The sequence below is a fragment of the Cetorhinus maximus genome, chromosome 9 (genome assembly GCF_964194155.1).
Source record: "Cetorhinus maximus chromosome 9, sCetMax3.hap1.1, whole genome shotgun sequence".
In the NCBI taxonomy this organism is placed as follows: domain Eukaryota; kingdom Metazoa; phylum Chordata; class Chondrichthyes; order Lamniformes; family Cetorhinidae; genus Cetorhinus; species Cetorhinus maximus.
Window position 1 is genome coordinate 26,624,849 of NC_135887.1, and position 19,301 is coordinate 26,644,149.

General features: G+C 46.1%; 1 protein-coding gene across 4 annotated transcripts in view; it reads left to right on the forward strand.

Annotated features, from left to right (window-relative positions):
- Window positions 1-13,169: 13,169 nt before the first annotated feature.
- The window catches only part of specc1 (sperm antigen with calponin homology and coiled-coil domains 1), a 55,281-nt gene continuing 49,149 nt past the window's right edge, over window positions 13,170-19,301 (forward strand). For all 4 annotated transcript variants that reach the window (XM_078548355.1, XM_078548353.1, XM_078548354.1 and 1 more), the window contains exon 1: window positions 13,170-13,617. The gene's annotated coding sequence lies outside the window, so the exon portion shown is untranslated. The remainder of the gene's footprint in view (window positions 13,618-19,301) is intronic.

The following is a 19,301-nucleotide window of genomic DNA, read 5'->3' on the forward strand; positions in this document are numbered from 1 at the left end:
CCCCGGTAAGATGGTCCCGCCTCCGTGTTGTAGCCACGCCCCCGGGAAGCTGGCCCGCGCCCGTGTTGTAGCCACGCCTCCTGGAAACTTGCCCCGCCCCCATGGTATAACCACGCCCCCGGAAACCGGCCCCGCCCCGTTTTCGTAGCCACGCCCCCGGGAAACAGGTCAAAGCCGCGCTCTGAAGGGTCAGACGGGCTGGAAATGTTGACTGTGTCTCACAGACACTATCAGACCTGCTGAGCTTTTCCAACATTTCCTGTTTTTGTCTCGGAAAACTGGCCCCGCCCACCCAGACTCTGACCCAGACACTGACCCAGACCCTGGGCAGAAATCTTTGCTGGGTGGGCGGGCCACACCCAACCCCCTCGAGCGCGTGATGGTGTTGGGCGAGCGTCCCGACTTTATTGCGCACTAGCACGATATTTCGGCACTTGCATCTACTTAACGCTCATTGGACAGTTTAATAACGGCTGACATTACTGATTGGCCAAATAGGCAATCAGTCATCTAGCCCCGCCCATTCATGCCACGCCCACTGCATGTCGGATAACGGGTAGCAGGCAGGCAGCGCAGCTAGACACAGACTCACTCCCCACAGCTGGTGTGAAAAGGGAATAAAGCTGATAGGAAAATGGATAGAGAGAGAGAGAGAGAATAGAGAGAGGGAGAGAATAGAGAGAGAGAATAAAGAGAGAATAGAGACTGAAAATGGAGAGAAGGAGAGGAGAGAGAGATAAAAGAGAGAGCATAGAGAGAGTGAGAGAATAGAGAGAGGGGCCGAATAGGGAGAGAGAGAATAGAGAGGGTGAGTAGAGAGAGATAGAGAATAAAGCGAGAGGGAATAGAGAGAGGGAGAGAATAGAGAGAGGGAGAAAATAGAGGGAGAGAATAGAGAGAGGGAGAATATATAGAGAGAGAATAGAGAGAGGGTAAATTAAAAGAGAGAGAGAGAATAGAGGGAGTGAGAGAATAGAGAGATAATGGAGAGAGAGTAACTAGAGAGACAGAATAGAGAGGGAGAGAATAAAGAGAGGGAAAATAGAGAGGGAGAGAATAAAGAGAGGGAAAATAGAGAGAGAGAATAGAGAGGGAGAGAATAGAAAGAGGGGATAGAGAGACTGAGAAAATAAAGAGAGAGGGAATAAAGAGAGGGAGAGAATAGAGAGAGGGTAACTAGAGAGAGAGACAAGAGAGAGAATAGAGAGAATAGAGACAGCATAGAAAGAGAGGGAGAGAATAGAGAGAGAATAGAGCAAGTGAATGGAGAGAGAGAATAGAGAGAGGGAAAGAATAGAGAGAGAGAGTAGAGAGAGGGTAATTAGAGAGAGAGACAGAAAAGAGAGAGAATAGAGAGAGGGGAAATAGAGAGAAAAAGAATAGAGAGAGAGAATAGAAACAAAAGAGAGAGAGAATGGTGAGAGGGAGAGAGAGAGAGAATAGAGATAGAGAGCATAGAAAGAGAGGGAGAGAATAGAGCAAGCCAATGGAGAGAGAGAATAGAGAGAGAGAATAGAGAGAGGGAAAGAATAGAGAGAGAGAATAGAGAGAGGGTAATTAGAGAGAGAGACAAAAAAGAGAGAATAGAGAGAGGGGAAATAGAGAGAAAAAGAATAGAGAGAGAATAGAAACAGAAAAGAGAGAGAGAATGGTGAGAGGGAGAGAGAAGAGAGAGAGAATAAAGAGAAGGAATGGAGAGAGGGTAAATAGAGAAAGAGAGAATGGAGAGAGGGTAACTAGAGAGACAGAATAGAGAGGGAGAGAATAAAGAGAGGGAAAATAGAGAGAGAGAGAGAGAGAGAATAGAGAGAGGGTAACTAGAGAGAGGGAGAGAATAGAGAGAGAGGGAGAGAATAGAGAGAGAGGGAGAGAATAGAGAGAGAGAGGGAGAGAATAGAGAGAGAGAGGGAGAGAATAGAGAGAGAGAGGGAGAGAATAGAGAGAGAGAGGGAGAGAATAGAGAGAGAGAGGGAGAGAATAGAGAGAGAGAGGGAGAGAATAGAGAGAGAGAGGGAGAGAATAGAGAGAGAGGGGGAGAGAATAGAGAGAGGGGGAGAGAATAGAGAGAGGGGGAGAGAATAGAGAGAGGGGGAGAGAATAGAGAGAGGGGGAGAGAATAGAGGGAGAGAGACTAGAGAGGGACTAGAGAGAGACTAGAGAGAGACTACAGAGAGCGCAAATGGAGCGAGAGAATAGAGAGAGGGCAACTAGAGAGAGAGAGTAGAGAGAGGGAAAATAGAGAGAGACGTAGAGAGAGGGAAAATAGAGAGAGACAGAATGGAGAGAGAGAGAGAAAAGAGAGAGGATAGAGACAGATAAAAGAGAGAGAGACTAGAGAGTGCAAATGGAGCGAGAGAATAGAGAGAGGGCAACTAGAGAGAGACAGAATGGAGAGAGAGAGAAAAGAGAGAGGATAGAGACAGATAAAAGAGAGAGAGACTAGAGAGCGCAAATGGAGCGAGAGAATAGAGAGAGGGCAACTAGAGAGAGACAGAATGGAGAGAGAGAGAAAAGAGAGAGGATAGAGACAGATAAAAGAGAGAGAGACTAGAGAGAGACTAGAGAGAGACTAGAGAGAGCAAATGGAGCGAGAGAATAGAGAGAGGGAAAATAGAGAGAGAAAAGAGAGAGAATAGAGACAGATAAAAGAGAGAGAAAAGAGAGAGAATAGAGACAGATAAAAGAGAGAGAAAATAGAGACAGATAAAAGAGAGAGAGAAAAGAGAGAGAATAGAGACAGATAAAAGAGAGAGAGAATAGAGACAGATAAAAGAGAGAGAGAAAAGAGAGAGAATAGAGACAGAGAATAGAGACAGAGAATAGAGACAGAGAATAGAGAGAGAGAAAAGAGAGAGAGAAAAGAGAGAGAGAAAAGAGAGAGAGAAAAGAGAGAGAGAAAAGAGAGAGAGAAAAGAGAGAGAGAAAAGAGAGAGAGAATAGAGAGAGAGAATAGAGAGAGAGAATAGAGAGAGAGAGAATAGAGAGAGACGGAGGCTAGAGAGAGACTAGAGAGAGCAAATGGAGCGAGAGAATAGAGAGAGGGAAAATAGAGAGAGAGAAAAGAGAGAGAATAGAGACAGATAAAAGAGAGAGAAAAGAGAGAGAATAGAGACAGATAAAAGAGAGAGAAAAGAGAGAGAATAGAGACAGATAAAAGAGAGAGAAAAGAGAGAGAATAGAGACAGATAAAAGAGAGAGAAAAGAGAGAGAATAGAGACAGATAAAAGAGAGAGAGAAAAGAGAGAGAATAGAGACAGATAAAAGAGAGAGAGAAAAGAGAGAGAATAGAGACAGATAAAAGAGAGAGAGAAAAGAGAGAGAATAGAGACAGATAAAAGAGAGAGAGAAAAGAGAGAGAATAGAGACAGATAAAAGAGAGAGAGAAAAGAGACAGAGAAAAGAGACAGAGAAAAGAGACAGAGAAAAGAGACAGAGAAAAGAGACAGAGAAAAGAGAGAGAATAGAGACAGATAAAAGAGAGAGAGACTAGAGAGAGAATAGAGAGAGACTAGAGAGCGCAAATGGAGCGAGAGAATAGAGAGAGGGCAACTAGAGAGAGGGGGAGAATTGAGAAAGAGAGGGAGAGAAGAGAGAGAGAATAGCGAGAGAGAGAATAGAAAGACAGGGAGAGCGAATACCCTCTGTGATAAGGTTCCTGTAATGGAGGTGCAGTGGAGGCTCTAATAGTCGATCGACTACAGGAGGAGGATGACGATATGCAGTGAAGATACTCCATAGATCTTCACATAGCCTATGAAAATTTCTGACTCCTGTCTGGCTGAGGGCAGCTCGCTTGTGCTCCATGATCAGGGCCATCTCAGAGACACAGCCATGAAACTTTAGAAACATCTGATGCTGTGTCCACCTTCAGCACCGGAGCCCTTCAGGGGCTGGTGCACAGCATCACTGGTCGCAGATACTGGTGTGATGGGGCCCAGCCCCTCCTTAAAGGTGCTGAGAGCACACAGAGAGAATGACGGAACTCTGTGGCGCCTGCCCACTACATTCTGGCAGCAATGACCAACACTGCCAGGATGCAGGCATCAGTAATGTTTCCAGGGACTATGAGGCTGGACCATCACTGTGGTCTGAAGGCTGCACAAAGCACAGGGAAGAGGCCCTGGACTGAGACACCTGCCTTTATCTTGTGCAGAAAGGTTTCACATCTGAATGACACGAACACTGTTCATCAGAACAAGGAGACATAGGCAGGGAGACATTTGTGGGAGTTTATTGACAATAGTGAAAATTATGTACAAGTGATTAGCACCCGTGCCCAGGCTGTGCAACTAACACCGCGAGGGCTGGGGTGCTTTATTGACCCTCTTAATCACATTTTGATTTGATGTTTGTAAGTTTCCTTTAAATTTTGTCTTTGGTTTTACAGTTCCCTAATTTAGGGGCTGTGTTTATTTTGTCCCTGATTTTGTTAATTTAGTTTATTTGGTTGACTCCGAAAGAGTTAACTCTCCTTAACGGTCCTAACCCTGCCGCTATGTCTTGGTGGCCCTGGACATCCATAGTGGTAGTGGAGGCAGCCTGCTGACTGTGACACCCTGTCTGTGATGACTTTGGTGGATGTCCTCTGGAGGGCCGAGACCTGGAGGGCCCCGGCCTGCTTTCGGGGTCCTGCTGTGTGGCAGTGGCACCCTCCTCAGCCTGTGGAGCTGGAGCTGCTCAGGTCACAGGAAGAGGAGATTCAGATGGGCCTGACACTCTCGGAGTCACCTGGGTGAATGGCCCTGGGATGTGCACCTGTTGATCCTCCTCCCTAATAAGTGCCTGGGCACCCCAGGCTGACTCCTTGAGGAGCAGGGGTAGCTGGAGTGAGATTGAGCTGCCCAGCACCCCACTCGCATACACACTGTTGGAGGCCAACCATGGCATCAGCGATGGAGTTAAGCCTGTGCAGCAGTGCAGGAGCGACATCCTGGAACAAGGTCTCCATGGCGGGTGACATCCTGCCAGTGTTGACCTCAGTGCGTTGCATTGCCGGTGCTATCACCTCAGCCTGAAGATGGATGGACTCCTCCATCGTGCCTTGCAATCTGAGGAGTCCAGCGGATGCCGCTTCCTGATGTTCCCGAGCTTGCCTTTGCAGCTCCAGCAACTGTGACATGACCGAGTCCAGAGGCTCATCATCTGACTCAGACTCAGCAACGTTCTGGCCTCCAGCAGTCCTCCGAGTGCCGGGGACCTGGGAAATCCCTGCCTCCGCCTGCTGTGGATTAGATAGTGCAATGTGCTCACCAGATTGTGATCCCGGGGCTGCTCTAAAGCTAGGACCCACTGAGGTGTGTGTCTCTGTGCTGGTGGAGAGTGTGGATGAGCGCTGTGACGGGATTTCAGGGAGGGTGCCTTCAGATTCCTCTTCGGAAGATTCTTCGGAGCTTGCTTGGAGGCCCTGGGTCATGGACTCTGTCTGCTGCTTCCCAGATGTGCCTGTAAAAGCGAAGGGACATAATTAGTGCATGGCAATGGCCTGTGAAGCAGGACACATCACTCACAGGTTGTCTGATGGATGTTGCACTGCTGGATCCTCACTTGGTAGAGCAGCACTGACCTCACCATCAGCACAGGACCGGTCCCGGTCATCACCAGCCAGCTGGATGGCTCTGTTTTCAAAGTTCGTGAGGAACTTGATTTCAGGCATTCCTCGACCAGTCTGCAACCTCTCCCTCTTGTTGTATGCCAGCTTGTCCTGCATGAAAGAGATCGGAAGAGGGTATCAGGATGCCTGCCAGGCCAGATGATAAGTATGCCTGGCCTGTGCGGGTGGTGAGTGTTCCCATGGATGGGATGAGGACAGTGACGTGTGATGAGTGAGTGTGAGAGAGTGAATGGTGATGTCCCTTGAACTGGCAGTGAGTGAGGGCCCTGTGGGTGTGTGATGGGTTTGAGAGTGTGTGAGTTGTGAGTGATGAGATGAGTGACTTACCCTGATGGAACGGAGGAGATCATTCATCCTCTTGTGGCACTGGGTGGCTGCCCTCTTTTGCAGGGCATTGGCACTGACCACCACTGCCACCGCCTCCCATGCTGGATTGGTTACATTGATGCCCTTTCTGTGGCCAGAGCAGGGGTACAGGACATCCCAGCAGCCTCCAGTGCATCCAGCAGTCGCTCGACAGACCCGTCATTAAAGCGGGAGCTGTAGTCTTCTTCAGTTTCAGGACCTTGTCTCCCGGGCGGCAGTGCTGAGCTGGAAGCGCTGAGATATCTGCTTGCGGCTGGACTTTAAACATGGCGCCGGGCGTGATGTGGTGGAAGGGTGGCGGTGGGCGGGTGAATGAGGAGCCCGCCCGCCATGGAAACAGCGTGTTTCCCGGGAATGCATAAATAATGAGGTGGGTTTGGGATGATACGATGCCTGCTACCGCACTTAGTGCAAATTTGGGAAAATTCTGGCCTTTGGGTGACGTATTCTGCAGCAACAATAATTGCAGCACTGTGAATTTTTCATTGTGGGCTGATTCCTGTGACATTCACTGGGGGCAGATCAAACTATCAATTACACAGATATGTCAAAGCTATCTACACTGTACTTGTACCTGCAGGGCCACAGTCAGCATGAATGCTCTTTTATGTCTCACTGGGTATGAGCTGCTGCATTCGAACAGAGATCAGGGAATCTGTTGCTTGACAAGCAATGGTAATAAACACAGCAGTCTAAAATAACAAGGTTTATTGTGTATAATAGATGAATAATATAAAGTAATATAACTGATATAGACATTACATCATGTGGAACATAAAACAAGGAACAAAGAGTAATAACAGCATAAATAATAAACACTATTACAGCATTACAGAAACTGCTAAATTATAAAATAGACAGTAATGACCTTATAGCGGGTAATAATGTGATGACGTGGGTAGCATCTTTTGGCCTGTTTGTCAGCTCTATGGATGTGAGTTGTGCAAGCTTTGGGTGGGGTGGGGGTGTGTGGTGCTGTGAAGCTCAGCTGGCCCATTTGGAGGATGCAGTCAGTTGAGTTGAGTTGTTAGAGGGCGCGGTAATGGTAGGGCGCACTTTCTGTGTTACTGTTTATGGGGAGAGTGTTAGGTGGAGTGGGGTCACCGTTGGTTTTGGATCTGTAACTACTTTTGAGTATTTTCTGGTAGCCTAACTCCCGCACATTTCAATTCTGTCTCCATTTTCCATCTTGCTGCATTGTCTCAGTCTTGCGTTTGGTGACATGACCTATTTGGGTTGACATGTCATGCTGTAAAATCCCGTTTCTTAAAATATCTGTTCTAGATTTCATTCTGACCTGCACATTGTATCACAGACACACATTTTCTCCCCTTGAATTGTTCTGGTATCACAATGTTTTACAGAAAGCTTTTCATTGAGCTTACTCAATGTTCACATGGATCCATCACATTCAATTCTGACCACGACAGTCATTTGGTCCCAAAATCATCTACAGGTAAATTGAGACCATGCACTGATTTCAATCTCAGTGACACAGTAACAGGAATTTCTCCAAAGTGTGCACAGAAACCAGCCATTTGACCCCTTAAAAACCCTCTGATTCTGGTCACAACGGTTTGCATCAATGACGGTCAGCCAAGGCAGTGAGAGTCAGCACCTTCAGTAACTGTCCCCCAGTGAGAGTCAGCACCTTCAGGGACTGTCCCCCAGTGAGAGTCAGCACCTTCGGGAACTGTCCCCCAGTGAGAGTCAGCACCTTCAGGAACTGTCCCCCAGTGAGAGTCAGCACCTTCAGGAACTGCCTCCCAGTGAGAGTCAGCACCTTCAGGAACTGTCCCCCAGTGAGAGTCAGCACCTTCAGGAACTGTCCCCCAGTGAGAGTCAGCACCTTCAGGAACTGTCCCCCAGTTAGAGTCAGCACATTCAGGAACTGTCCCCCAGTGAGAGTCAGCACCTTCAGGAACTGTCCCCCAGTGAGAGTCAGCACCTTCAGGAACTGTCCCCCAGTGAGAGTCAGCACCTTCAGGAACTGTCCCCCAGTGAGAGTCAGCACCTTCAGGAATTGTCCCCCAGTGAGAGTCAGCACCTTCAGGAACTGTCCCCCAGTGAGAGTCAGCGCCTTCAGGAACTGTCCCCCAGTGAGAGTCAGCGCCTTCAGGAACTGTCCCCCAGTGAGAGTCAGCGCCTTCAGGAACTGTCCCCCAGTGAGAGTCAGCGCCTTCAGGAACTGTCCCCCAGTGAGAGTCAGCGCCTTCAGGAACTGTCCCCCAGTGAGAGTCAGCGCCTTCAGGAACTGTCCCCCAGTGAGAGTCAGCGCCTTCAGGAACTGTCCCCCAGTGAGAGTCAGCACCTTCAGGAACTGTCCCCCAGTGAGAGTTAGCACCTTCAGGAACTGTCCCCCAGTGAGAGTTAGCACATACAGGGAAGTAAGGACAAACATGCTGGTGAGTTGTTGAAAATGTTTTAATGTTTAAGACATTACTTGTGTATAAATGGGTTCAGCCTTCACAGGATCAAATTTACTGAAACTTGCATGCAGGTGGAGTAGTGCTTACCATTAGTGCAGGCCACAGATATCGGTGTGAGTGTTGGGATTTTAACTGGTGGGAAAGCTCTCACCTTGAGTTCCTGGAAGTGACTGGCACAGTCCTGTCTGCTCTTCACTCCACCACACTCTCAGGCAGTTTCTAATCACTCGCTGTGTAAAAAACGGTTTTCCTCATATCGCCTTTGGTTTATTTGTCAATCACTTTAAATCTGTGCCCTCTAATTCAGCAAATGGGAACAGCTTCTCCCTATCTACTCTGTCCAGACACCTCATGATTTTGAACACCCCTATCAAATCTCCTCTCAACCTTCTCCAAGGAAAGTAGTCATAACTTCTCCAATCTATCTCCGTAACGGGAGTTCTTCATCACTGAACAATTGTGGTGAACCTTTTCTGCACCTTCTTTGAAGCTTTCACGTCCTCCCTAAAGTGAGTTGAGACTGACCCAATGTTTTTTCAAACTTCGCCATTTCTTTTGTACTCTTTGCCTCAATTTATAAAACTCAAGATCCTATATGCTTTACTAACCACTCTCTCAACCTGTCCTGCCACCTTATATGATTTGTGTACATATACCCCCAGGTGTCTCTGCTCCTGCACCCCCTTTAGAATTGTACCCTTTATTTTATATTGTCCCCCTTTTTCTTCCTACCAAAATGAATTACTTCACACTTCTCTGCATTTAATGTTATCTGCTACGTGTCCACCCATTCCACCTGCCTGTCTATGCCCCCTTGAAGTCTATCATTCTTCTTCGCACTGATCAAAATACTTCCAAATTTTGTGTCATTTGAAAACTTTAAAATTGTGCCCTGCACACCCCTGCCTAAGTCATTAAGACAGGTCAAAAGAAACTGGTTCCTGACATTGACTCCTGGGGAAACTCCCATTATAAACCTTACTACGCTGAAAGTTAGTATGCAGGTACAGCAGGTAATAAGGAAGGCAAATGGAATTTTTGCATTTATTGCTAAACGAATAGAGTATAAAAATAGGGAAGTGTTGTTGCAACTGTACAAGGCATTGGTGAGACCGCACCTGGAGTACTGTGCACAGTTTTGGTCCCCTTACTTGAGGAAGGATGTAGTTGCACTGGAGGCGGTTCAGAGGAGGTTCACTAGATTGATTCCAGAGATGTGGGGCTTGTCTTATGAGGAGAGATTGAGCAGTTTAGACACTCGCTAGAGTTTAGAAGGATGATAGGAGATCTAATTGAGGTATATAAGATGCTAAAGGGGATAGACAAAGTAGATGTGGAGCGGATGTTTCCCCTTGTGGGGCATTCTAGAACGAGAGGCCATAGTTTTAGGCAAAGGGGTGGTAGATTTAAATCAGAGATGAGGAGGAATTACTTTTCTCAAAGGGTGGTGAATCTGTGGAATTCACTACCTCAGAGTGCAGTGGATGCCGGGACGCTGAATAAACTTAAGGAGGAGATAGACAGATTTTTAATTAGTAACGGGTTGAAAGGTTATGGGGAGAGGGCAGGAAATTGGAGTTGAGGCCAAAATGAGATCAGCCATGATCGTATTGAATGGTGGGGCAGGCTCGAGGGGCTGAATTGCCTACTCCTGCTCCTAGTTCTTATGTTATGTTCTTATGTTCATTCTGTAAAACAACCAATTATCACTACTCTCTGTTTCCTGTCACACAGCCAACTTCATATCCATGCTGTCACTGTCCCTGTTTTCCATGGTCTTCAACTGGATTACAGGGAGAGGGTGAAATCTTCCCTGAAATGCTGATAGAAGAATCTGGCTGGACACTGGAGGTCAGCAGTGAAAGATTCTGATAACCTCAGGCGACTGGCTCTGGATAATCCAAAGTGACTGGACATTGCTCAGTTGGAGTGATTAAACTATCAATGTTTGTGCATATTTGGTTTCAAGGTGTTGCTAGGTGATCATTTCTACATAATCAGTTATTCAGGGTGATAGATATTAAGAAACCGGGTGATTACTTACAGGCAATTTAATCAAATTAATAATTCTAAGTGATGATAGATGTTTAAGAGTAACCTTACAATAGTCATTGTCAGATTCCTACTTTGTAAGTGTTATTCTCTGAGACCAGAGTCAGGGATTGATCTCTGGAGGGCAGGCAGTGTCCCTGGGCACCTGGAGGGCAGGCAGTGTCCTTGGGCACTGGGTCCCTGGAGGGCAGGCAGCATCCCTGGGAACTGAGTCCATGGAAAGCAGGCACTGTCCCTTGAAACTGGGTCCCCCTGAGGATAGGCAGTGTCCCTGGGCACTGAGTCCCTGGGGGGCAGGCAGTCTCCCTGGGCACTGTGTCCCTGGAGGGCAGCCAGTGTCCCTGGGCACAGGCTCCCTGGAGGGTAGGCAGTGCCCCTGGCCACTGGGCCCCTGGGAGCTAGAATGTCTCCCTGGACACTGGTTCCCTGGAGGGTAGGCAGTGTCCCTGGAAACTGGGTTCCTGGGAGCTAGAATGTCTCCATGGGCACTGAGTCCCTGGAGGACAGGCAGTGTCCCTGGGCCCTGGGTCTCTGGAGTGTTGGCAGTGTCCCTGGGCACCGGGTCCCTGGAGGGCAGGCAGTGTTCCTGGAAACTGTGTCCCTGGAGGGCAGGCAGTGTCCCTGGGCACTGGATCCCTAGACGGTAGGCAGTGTACCTGGGCACTGGGTCCCTGAAGGGCAGGCAGTGTCCCTGGAAACTGTGTCCCTGAAGGGCAGGCATTATCCCTGAGCACTGGGTGCCTGGAGGGCAGGCAGATCCCTTGGACATTGGAGGGAAGGCTGAAGTGAAGCTAGACAGACTCTTGTACTGCCTGCTTTTATTAGTTTGAAGTGAATTGTGCTCTATTTACCCAGGCTTCAACAACAGCCAACAGAAAAGCTTTTCCAACAAGGCACTGGTTAGATGAAGTATTGATGATCTGGTTTGGTCCTTTCAGATGTGAGGCAGTGGACGTCGAGTGTGTGATTTACATGTGTAGGGTTTGCCTTTACAGTGGAGATCAGGCTTTGGTTGGAGCCGAGATTCAATCCAAAGTGATTCCTTGTTGTCCTGTGCAATGTCACCATGTCTAGTGACAAGATTGTGCCAATGTGATTTGCCTGAATTATGTGATGTGGTGGATGCAGGTTTGATTTTATTAAGTGACAGCCCTTTTCTCCTGATTGCTACTGCCAATTGTCATAAGTTGTTTGAGGAAGGTGGGGGTATTCTCACACTGTAGTGACTACTGGTTGGACAGAACCTGAGATAATATTGCCGCTGTGACAGAAACTCCTGTTAATCTGATTTTGGTTTGCAGAGTTTTGCCGTGTTCGCTGTAATCTGTTGTCACCAGCTAAGGGAAATCTTTTTTTAAGTTCATCACTACATCTTGTTTTTGTCCAAAATAGACGGAATACATGAGACACAATAACCAGCAACTTTGAAATTGATGTACTCGACTATGAGCGCCTGAATTTATCTACAGAGGAATAAAATTGGAAAGTAAAAAAATTTGCTGGACTTGAATCGAAACTTAGTTAAACAACACACAAGAAGTACAATGTACAACTCTGATCATTATATTATTATAAAAAGATTATCAAGGGCCGGAGAAGGTGCGAAAAAGATCTAAAGGACAATACCGGAACTGTGAGCTTATACCTATTGGGAAAGGATGAACAGGCTGGGCCACTTCTCTCATTGAAGGTTTTGATCAATTGGATACAGAATGTTTCCACCTGTGGGGAAGAGGAAAACTAGAGGCCCTCAATATAAGATGTCACCAAGAAATCCAACAGGGAATTCAGGAGAAACGTCCTCAGTTGAGAGAATGTTGAACTTGCTACCACAGGAGCAGTTGAGTTGAATAGTATAGATGCATTTAAGGAGAAGCTAGATAAACACATAAGGGAGAAAGGATTTGAGGTTTATGCTGATTGAATTAGATGAAGAAGGAGGCTCATGTGAAGCATAAACACCAATGTGGACTGGTTGGGACAAATGGCCTGTTTCTGTGCTGAACATTCTACATATCCTGGCCTTAGTCCAAATTCTGCTGCCTGTATCCTAACTCATCAAAGTCTCATGCTATGTTCCTAGGTCCCATTAACCTATCACCCCTTGTGCCAGCAGACCAATGGCAAAGCTTCCATTTTAAAATTCTCTTCCATGTTTTCACATCCCTCCATGGCCTCGTCCCTCCCTTTCTCTGAAATCCTTGTGCTTCTCCAATTCTGGCCTCCCAAGCATCCCCAATTTTAATCACTCCACCATTGGCGGCCGTGCTTTCAGCTGCCTGGGCCCCAAGCTCCCAAATTCTCTCCTTAAGCCTCTCTGCCTCTCTTTCCTCCTTTAAGATGCTCCTTTAATTCCTACCTCTCTGAGCAAGCTTTTGGTCGCCTGTCCTATCTCCTTATCTAGGTCAGTGTCAAGTTTCGTTTTGATTATGTTCCTGTGACGAGCTTTGGGATACTCAATTATGTGAAAGGCGCAATATAAATGCAAGTTGTTGTTTTTGTTGTTATAATAAGCACTGCCTTATTTTAATCTTGGTGCAGGACTGATTTCCAGCCTGAAAACAACCTGAGACTGAGGTTAGTATTTCCAGAGCTGAGACTTGGAGCTTCCTCAATATTGTGAAGCAGAGGCAGTTTCAGTCATTGCTGTACAGCAAAGAGGATGTGGCTGAGCTGAAACTGTCAGCAGACTTGCTACACGCTGACTAATTGTGGAGGTTTGTGACTTCCTCTTGCTGTTACCTCTGCCTCTTTTCAGCTCTGTCACTTTGTACAATTGCTGATTAAAACAATCTGGGAGATCTTCTGAATGAGGTGCCGGGAATCTGAAGCTTCTACACTGCTGTACTTGTGGAGAGCAATTCTCTGTCACTGCTGTTTTTGGACAAAGATGTTGCAGAGGCCCTTAAAGGGTTAATTTAGCAGTGCTGAATTTGCGGAATTGAAGCTGGTATTGGTGTTTACTCCCAGTGCAGCGTGTGTGCTTGAGGCTGGGACATTACTTCCTTCTGCTCCTGGATAGCGGCTGCTCTTGATGTCTTGCTTACATTTGTGATTTTTCTCTCTGGGACACAGAACTTACACTGAACAAGGATCATCTTGTGAGAGCTTGAGTCAGACACTGACTCTGACCATCAGTTGTGATCTGGACCACGTGAGGTGAGTAGCGTGTGCCCTGTACTGCCCCATGTGTGTGTATATGTGATTGTGTACCTCGTGTGTGTGTGTGTGTGTGTAAAGTTCCTACAAGTGACCATCTCTGATGAGTTTATTTAAAAATTTGTTCAAGATTATTCAAAGAAGAACCATTGTTGTGTTGGGAGTTCATTCATTCTCACTACACCCACGCAGAGATTGTGGTAGGGAGGATTAGACCCGTGTGTCGACAATGGCCTGAAATTGCCACATCGACTGATGAATGCTTCCAAACTCACTCCACATGCTTCGCATATTTGAAATTCTATTGGGCGAGCAGATCAAAACCAATAACTAGTTCCATGGAGTGGGGTTAGTAATTGGGATCAGCACCCTGATTTAGTGTCAATGCCTGGGGTCAGCACCCTGATTTAGTGTCAATGCCTGGGGTCAGCACCCTGATTTAGTGTCAATGCTTGGGGTCAGCACCCTGATTTAGTGTCAATGTTTGGGGTCAGGACCATGGCCTGAGGGTCCAGCTGGTTTGGGGTTGGGATTTGAGTTCTAAGTCCTGGTTTAGGATCAGTATATAGAGTTTTGGCGAATGAGGTTTGCTGGCTCCTGGTGACTGATTCAGCCACTGACTGGCCGACGTGTTAAACTGCACGAGGTTTGTCTGATTACAAATGACCCGTGCTAAGTTGATCTGGTTGAGGGGGTTGTGCTGGGACGTATGGGGTCATCCTCAGGCTGCAGTTAATTGGAGACCCCATGGGATGAGATAAGGGTCTAGCTTTAGTCATGCGCTGTCCTGTTTATAAATGTCAAGTCTCCAGAGAAACAAGATCCATGAGCTATAAATAAGAATCCTGAAAGTAGACACGAGTACAGCCAGAGGTACTCAGTGCCAGCCCCTTACGTCTTCTCAAACCTCGAATGCCAACCCAGGTCCTTCCTCCCTCTAACATTATACTGGCTCCCAAAGTGTGTCCAGTCCCCCCACACTCCACCTTCATAGCAGTGACGCTCCTTCCCTCTCCCTTGGCACTGGGAAAGCTGAGAGATGTGACCTGAAGCTGCAGGCTCCTACACTGGGCCGACTGGGCCTGTAATATTTTAAAGGTGACCTCTGACCCATCAGTCACTGATCTGCTGGCCGCTGACTCCCTGTAATGTCTTGAGGAGCTTAGCTGAAGTTTCAATGGGACAATGCTGCCGCCAGTGTCCGTGTGCATTTGGGGTGAGTGTGGGATGTGGGGGTGGGGGTGTGGGCAACAAAGGTTAGGACTGAGGCTGGGGGATGGGTGGGAGAGGTTGGGAGCTCAGGTTAGATCTGGAGCTGGGGATGGGGTTCCAGGGGCTGTGTGGAGGTGGGGTGTAGTAGGGGTGGAGGCTGAGGGGGAATTCTCCTGCTCATCCTGACCCACAAGGAGCTTGAAAACAGACAAAGTTGTAAATGTTCTGGGTAGTGGGCTTCTCCAGCAGGGGAACAGGCAACATCGATTCCTCCCTGGTGCCAACTCAGTGGGAACTGCATCACAAATCTGAATTATCACCAGGATTGGAGAGGAATTACTCAATCCTGAGAACCTCCCCTCCCCCCTGTCAGATAGGGTCTGTGGTATGCAGTGTGGGGTCTCTTGGTTATATAAGAAATAGGAGCAGGAGTAGCCATACAGCCTCTTGAGCCTGTTCTGCCATTCAGAGAGATTTTGGCTGGTCTGTTGTGGCCTTAACTCCACTTTCCTGTCCGTTCCCCATAACCCTCAGCTCCCGTGTAGATCATAAATCTGTCTAACTCAGCCTTGAATATATCCAATGACTCAGTCTCCACTGCTTTCTGGGAAAGAGAATTCCAAAGTTAACAACCCTCTGAGAGAAGAAATTCCTCCTCATCTCTGAATTAAATGGAAGACTTCTTCTTCTCCCTAGTTGTAGATTCCAACTTGAGGAGAAACATCCTCTCAGTATCAACCCTGTCAAGCCCCCTCAGAATCTTAAATGTTTCAATAAGATACATATGAACCACACAAATTAGGAGCAGGAGGAGGACTTTTGGCCCCTTGAGCCTGCTCTGCCATTTGATAAGATCATGGCTGATCTGATTGTGGCCTCAACTCTACTTTCCTGTCTACCTCCTGTAACCCTTTGACTCCCTTGTCAGTCAAGAATCTATCTAACTCAGCTTTAAAAGTATTCAATGACCCAGCCTCCACTGCTCTCTGAGGAAGAGAATTCCACAGATGAAAGACCCTCATAGAAAAAAAAATTTTCCTCATCTCTGTCTTAAATGGCAGACCCCTTATTTTTAAACTGAAAACTCCAATGCATATAGGCCCAGTCTGTCCACCCGTTCCTCAGAAGATAAGCCCCTCGTCGCAGGAATCATCCAATGAACCTTCTTGGAACTGCTCTAACAGTAATGTATCCTTTCTTAAGTAAGGAGACCAAAACAGTACACAGCTTTCCAGGTGCGGTGTTATCAACGCCCTGTACAACTGTAGCAACCCTTCCCTATTTTTATATTCCATTCCTGTTGCAATTAACACCAACATTCCATTTGCTTTCCTCATTCGCCAAAACTCTATATACCTGTGTACTAACTTCTTGTGATTCATGTACCAGGACACCCAGAACCCTCTGTACTGCAGAGTTTTGCAATCTCTCTCCATTTAAATAATGAACTGCTTTCCTATTCTTCCTCCGAAGTGGACAAGTTCATATTTTCCCACGTTAAACTCCATCTGCCAATTTTTTTGCCCACTCACTTAACCTGTCGAAATCCCTTTGTAAACTTCTTACGTCCTCCTCACAATTTACTTTCCCAGCTATCTTTGCCTCATCAGCAACTTTAGCTACTATACATTCGGTGCCTTCATCCAAGTCAGTGATATAAATTGTAAATAGTTGAGGCCCCAGCACTGATCCCTGTGGCACTCCACTGGTAACAGCTTGCCAACCTGAAAATTACTCATTTATTCCTAGTCCGAGGCCCAATCATATTCAGCTGATTTATCAATGACTTTCCTTCCATCATAAGGTCAGAAGTGGGATGTTCGCTGTTGATTGCACAATGTTCAGCACCATTTGTGACTCCTCAGATACTGAAGCAGTCCATGTCCAAATGCAACAAGGCCTGGACTATATCCAGGCTTGGGCTGACAAGTGACAAGTAACATTCGCACCACACAAGTGCCAGGCAATAACTATCTACAAGAAGAGAGAATCTAACCATCACCCCTTGACGTTCAATGGCACTACCATCGCTGAATACCCCACAATCAACATCCTGGGGGCCTACCATTGACCAGAAACTGAACTGGACTAGTCAAATGAATACTGTAGCTACAAGAGCAGGTCAGAGGCTAGGAATCCTGCAGTGAGTAACTCATCTCCTGAATCCCAAAGCCTGTCCACCATCTACAAGACACAAGAAAGGAGTGTGATGGAATACTCTCCACTTGCCTGGATGAATTCAGCTCCAACAACATTCAAGAAGCTGGACACCATCCAGGACAAAGCAGCCCGTTTGATTGGAACCTCATTCACAAACATTCATTCCCTCCACCACCAACGCACAGTAGCAGCAGTGTGTACCATCTACAAGATGCACTGCAGGAATTCACCAAGGACCCATAGATAGCACCTTCCAAATCCACGACCACAACCATCTAAAAAGACAAGGGCAACAGATACATGGGAACGCCACCACCTGGAAGTTCCCCTCCAAGCCACTCACCATCCTGACTTGGAAATATATCGGCCGTTCCTTCACTGTTGCTGGGTCAAAATCCTGGAGCTCCCTCCCTAACAGCACTGTGGGTGTACCTACACCACCACGTGTACCTACACCGCAGCGGTTGAAGAAGGCAGCTCACCACCACCTTCTCAAGGCCAACTAGGGATGGGCAATAAATGCTGGCCTAGCCAGTGAAGCCCACATCCTATGCATGAATCAAAAATACACAGTTGCATAATCCTTCAATGGCCTTGTTGGTTAATCTTTTAAAAGTTGCTGGTGCATTTTTCATTCTGAAAAACATGACTTTGCCTTGATAAAGTCCATCCAGGGTTACAAAAGCTGATATTTCTTTGGCTGTATCAGTCAATGAAGCTTGTCCAGTAAATCAACTTTTGTAATGATCATTGCCTGTCCAATCATTTCATTAGCCTTCTAACCGTGGAATTGGATATGAATCTGCCTTTCTTCCTGCATTAACTTTGTGATAATCAATACATAATGGCTGTATCCCATCTGGTTTTGGTACCGTTATGATAGGTGATCTCCAGCTACTGTAACTCAGTTCAATAATGTCATTTTCCATCATGGACTTGATCTCTTGCATCACATGGGCTAAATTCTCTGGATTGAGTCTGCAAGGATGTTGCTTAATGGGCAACGTGTCCCCTACATTAACATCATATATAGCCAAAGATGTTTTCTCTGGCCTATTTACATAAATTGATTCATGAGTTTGTACAAGCTTTCATAAGTCATCTTGACAGTTTTCTGGAAAATAGCTTAATATTACATCCAAATTTTTAAGCACCTCCTTATTATCCAATCTGATGACTGAAGGTTAGAATTATTGACTTATGATTCATTCTCCAAGTGTTCTGCTATTTTTATTTCACTCCCTACTTGTTTTACCACTGTAAATACACTCCTGACTATCTTCCCTGTCTTAACATTGCTTTAACATATTAATGTGACATACTCACTAACTTTTCCTCCAAGTATATAAGTTTACTTGGGTTGCGTTTCTTTTTGATTTGATAAGTTCCAGTGAGCCTCATTTTGAACAATTCACTAGAGATAGGGAAATAATGCAAACACCTCATCTCCAGCAACAACATTTCAAGCGTTGGCATTTTTATCTGCTTGAACTTTCATTATTTGTTGATTGGTTTTCGAATGCTCTTCAACCAACTCACACGCTTTGGTTAATCTTTCCCAGAAATTTGACACACCGGTCAAAAGTGAGCTCTGAGCTTTGATTTATAAATTTTTCCTTAATTAATTTAAAAGATCCTCTCACCTCATGCACGTATATCAGTACTGAATCCTGTTGATTCATTAGGGGCATCCCTAATAGAAAACAGTATAAATGGAATTCCTTTATCCCAATCATTGGGACATTCCTGATAATAGAATTTACTCATGGTCTTTAAAGTTTGATGCCGTCTTTCGAATGCTCCTTGTGACTGCGGATGATAAACTGAAGAATTAAATTATCTTATTCCCAAACTACTCATTATTTCTTTGAATACTTGTGACATAAAATTTGAGCCTTTATCTGATGTATTTCCTTAGGTAATCCATATCTTGTAAAAAAAATTGAACTAACTTCTCTATCCTCACTTTTGCTGTAATTTTCCCCAAAGGCACCATATCAGGAAATCTTGTTGAACCATCCATAACTTTAAAAGATATTGACTCCCACTTCTGGTTTTAGGTAGGTGTACTCTACTGTGAAGACTGATGCAAAGTATTTATTCAACCCCTGTGCCATTTCCTGGTTTCCCATTATTATTTCCCCAGCCTCATTCTCTAAGGGGCCTTTCACTTTGGCCTCTCTTTTCCTTTTTATATATTTAAAGAAGATCTTACTGCCTGTTTTTATATTATTTGCTAGTTTACTCTCAAAGTTGATTTTCTCCCTCTTTACTTTTTTTTGGTCATCTTCTGTTGGTTTTTAAAACTTTCC